Source organism: Phalaenopsis equestris, unplaced genomic scaffold, assembly GCF_001263595.1.
Source record: "Phalaenopsis equestris unplaced genomic scaffold, ASM126359v1 Scaffold206175, whole genome shotgun sequence".
NCBI classification, from domain to species: domain Eukaryota; kingdom Viridiplantae; phylum Streptophyta; class Magnoliopsida; order Asparagales; family Orchidaceae; genus Phalaenopsis; species Phalaenopsis equestris.
This window is the reverse complement of record NW_018225604.1, coordinates 2630-7254: the sequence shown is the minus strand read 5'-3', so window position 1 is coordinate 7254 and position 4625 is coordinate 2630. Positions and strand designations below refer to the sequence as shown.

At 33.3% G+C, this 4625-nt stretch overlaps 1 protein-coding gene across 1 annotated transcript in view; it reads right to left on the bottom strand.

The window, feature by feature from the left end:
• LOC110036409 overlaps positions 1-4625 on the bottom strand; it is a 7841-nt gene that overhangs the window by 1012 nt on the left and 2204 nt on the right. The window lies entirely within an intron of this gene.

Below are 4625 nucleotides of genomic sequence, written 5' to 3'. Positions count from 1 at the left end.
TATATAGATAGATAGATAGATAGATAGATAGATAGATAGAGGTTGAGAGAGATGTTATCTACAGTCATATTCTCCTAAAAAGATATTAATATATCTATAGCTTATTATAGTGACAGATAGATTAATGTAAAGGAAAAAAATAAACATCATAAATTTAGCCATTAATATAGGCTTCAAATTAAACTGATGGTTAATAACTTTTCCATTGAAACTTATGATAATGCACCATGTTATTGTCTTTCATAACAGGAGTGTGGGCGACAATCTTCCCGCACTGTCTTTCGAAAAAGAGGTAGTTTTTAAATACCATAAAAAATAGGAAGACTTACATGCATACCACCACTAAATTCCTAACTAAACCTCTATTTTTAAGTAATATTTCTCGAAAGTTATAAAATAATAGTGTATACAAAAATGTTTCAGCACGAATCTCAAGGCATGTCAGAGGATGCCTAACTATTAGAAAACTTAGAGGCCAATTTTTTTATCAGAAACTTTTTTATCAGAAACATCAAGATCAAGATTAACCAAGGTGACCAAGTAGCTCGAACCGGAATGGTTCAACGGGAAGCAAAGTAAAAGGGAATCCAGGCCATTCCATATGATGAAACCAATCTCAGGGGAAAGCTAAGCTCTCTGGTGCTACAATTCCCTTGGAGGCATCCAATGACCTCCCCAAAAATCATCAAGACAAGTCTCAACTATCCCTCAAGCCCTCTTCATTTAACGGGAGCTACATATCAAATTACGTCCTCCCAATAGCCTAGCTCTACCATGCCGACAAGAGCTCCTTGTCAAGGATCAAGAGCTTGTGACCTCCCTTGATCAGCCAATCCGCACAACTCAGCAGAATGAGTCAATCTTATCGATCATTCGCCAGTAAAAGTCTAGCCAACCGACAACATTAAGCCTAGCCAACAGACAACGTTACTAGGTCTGGCTAACCGACAAACATCTCTAGCTTAGCCGACCTACAATGTCCATTAAAGGCTAATTATTTCAGTTAGCCGAGTCTTGAAGCAACTAGGATTTGGGTCCACATACATGAAATACATATAATATCTGTACAGTCTCTACTAAGCAGAGACATAAATGTAGCTTCACATATTGTGGTTATTTTTTTTATAAATAGGGGATCATTCTATGAATTTAGAGTTACACTCTTCTGAATTACTATTCAATATTGTACATTTCTATTTTTGTTTCTCTTTCATCTCTTATCTTACACTCTATTGCTTGGGTGACTCATAGAAAAATCAACATTCAAAAAATAAAATAGTTTTAATCATTAAAGTATACACAAAGTAGAGCATATAATCATAATTAATCTATGTACTTATCTTACACTCTATTGCTTGGGCGATTCACGAAAAAATCAACATTCAAAAAATAAAATAGTTTTAATCATTAAAGTACACACAAAGTAGAGCATATAATCATAATTAATCTATATTGTATTTTTGGCAAGATCTCAAATATATAGTTGTAAGACTTTAAAAGAAAATGATAATTGTCCTTGTTTTTAAAATAGTACCAAAAAAAAAAATTCCTTGAAATGCCCCATGAGTTCATAGATTCAATCTAGCACAATAATCTCCTTCCCCTCCCCCTTGCCCTTCCTACTCACAATGAGCTAGTCATGTGAGTACATCATCTAATAGTACTAACTAAGTGTAATTCATGCACCTAGTGAACAACCATTGACTAACTTTAATTTCTTCTACATTTTTTAGCACTCAACCCTTCTAAATCATGAATTCTGATGTAGGGGGGTCTTCTCCCACATTGTCTTTGAAGAGTTATAAATATTACATAGATTTTGTTGATGATTACTCTATTCTTTTGGGTGTGTCTTCTAAGAATTAAATATCATACATTCATAAATTTTTTGAATTTAAAACTCAAATTGAACCCCATAAAAATGCCAAATTTAAAATATTCACAAATTATGGTGCTGGTGAATTAAAAAACTTTACGCTCTAAAACATGTTGAAATAATGTGATATTATGCATCAATTAAATTGCTCTTATACTCCTCAACAAATACCACCACCTCATTGAATTTGTTTGCTTTATACTGAAGTGTCTTTGTATCATTACATTTAAGTAGATAACCTACTCATCACTTGATATCACATTATTCAATTGTCATCCACCACTGCAAACTCTAAATCACCTTGTAAACTTTTTTATAATCAACCACCGGTTTTAACCACCTCAATGATTTAACTATCGATGATTTCTTGGCTATAATCTTATACGAAAACAAAATGGCTTCAATCATATGCCACAACCAAACTATTTTTCATGTTTATTAGTTTTTTTTTTATCATTGGTTATGCTACAACTTGAAAGGGATAAAAATGCTTTGATCCTAAAACTGGCAAAATTCATATCATCATACAATTTTACATTCATGAAACCATTGTCTAGTTTTATGGACTCCATCATTCAAAACTTTCATCCTCCATCTCACTCCCCAGTCATCTTACTTCACATTCATCCAATCATACTCTCTTATCTAACTAGCTGATAATATCATTAGCAATTTTTCTTCCTACCCAACCTTGGCACATCTAGCAAGAACATCCTTCATCACTAACTATCCCAAACAAAATCCTAGACCTCAACCCATTAGTCGACACAATCATCCATCAATAACAACTTAAACAATACCTCATCTCCGCAACCTAATTTATGTTAGTTCCTCTAAAGAAGGAGCATATATAACCTAGGTAAAATTTTAAAAATCACCCACAACATTAATCCCACTAGACACACAACAATAGTGAATGACATCCATTGGCGTCATGCAATCTCTAATGAGTTTCAAGTCTTGCAATCTCAAGGCAGATAGTTCACGGTCTCTCCTTCTCCCACACAAAACACCATTGACTACAATGGACATTCAAAAATAAATATAATGCAAATGAAACCAAAATTCCATGCAAAGTACATTTAGTGGCCTAAGGCTTGAAACAACAAGGACTAGGCTATACTAAAAAATACAACACAATTGAAAAGATTCTAACGATTTATGCTCTCATCTGGATTTCCCTCATAAATAATTGACCTAAATGCCTCTGATATTTTTCTCCACGATAAGCTCACCAAATCTATCTTTATGTCGCAACCACAATTGTTCATGAACACTAATCACCTGCATTGTATATTTCTTCTTACGGGGGCATCTCATAGACTTAAGTAAACGCCTTGATTGTAGTTTTTTATTTTCTCTCATCTACAAACGCTTAAGCTTGATCGATTCAATATTTTAGACCTCTCCTTCAATCAAATCTACAAAATAGTATATAAATAAACATCTTGGTATATGCGGACGATATACTACTTGTATTAATAATAGGAAATGATTCTAACGATTATAAAACTACCTTCATCATATATTTAAAATGAAATATAACGACAACTTAGTCAAATTATCCTAGCAAGTATTGTTGCCTAAACCATAACTTATGGAATGCAACTTAGGCTAGTCTTAAATCTCCATGATCATATTTTGTAAAGAGAAAAAAATGACAACTTGCAAACCAATGATCAATCCATGCTCTCTCAAACAATTTGACATAGCAAACTCGACAATGGAAATTCGGGATCAAGAGCTGTATATCTACATCGTCATGTCTCAATAATATCTTATCTTACAATTACTCCCTATATATCTTCTTTGCGGTCAATAAGTATGGCAATACCATTTTTAAAAATACAAACATCTCTTGAGAAACATTCGAGGCACGAAACAACTTGGTTTACCCACAAGTACTGACCATCTCAATCTCACGACCTATGTAGAATCAAACTAGAAAGGTGATTCAATGCATCAAAAAACTATAATTTGTTGTTGTGGTGCAATTTATCTCTTAAGAGCTTCAAAAAATAATTTTTAATATACAAACATCAACTGGAGTTGAATATAGAGCAATACACAGTTGAAATACCAATATGATGATACGAATTGTTGTGTTCTATAAGGGGTTCATTAATATAATCTCAAGCCACACACTTACAATGTAGCTTTAGCTAATAACTACGAATGCTAAAAAGCCTCGTTTTTCTCAAACAATTTGTGTTTTGACTCATTAAGTAGTTGGTGCTTGATTCTTTCGTTAAACACGTGAGCCAAACACACAAATTTTTTTAACTCGATATATGAATGAGCCAAACACGAACAAAAGTTTGTTCGTACATATTCTGCTCAATTTGACTTGAAAGAATTAACTAATTAAATAATAAAATATTCTTTATATCTTTTTATATTAAATATCAACTGGACTTAAAAAATATTAAAGTCTATTATTTTTAAAAATTATTTGAGCGGTGTAACTATCAAAGTATAAATAGAGCTGTTAGAAATGTAAATACAATAGAATTAGGGGTTATGCATGCAAATACCAATGGAAAACTTCACTTGCCCTTCGAAAATTCCGATGAAAAATTCTTCTCCCCGCCCTTCGAAAGTTGCCAGCGGATAGACACATAAATACATATTGGTTGGTTGGTATATATGTAAACGTGCTCGTCTTTATGGTTGATGTCGGCGAGTTCTTTTTCGTGGGTAGGGCTGTAAACGAGCCGAGCTTGAGCGAGCTCAGGCTTGGCTCCGGTTT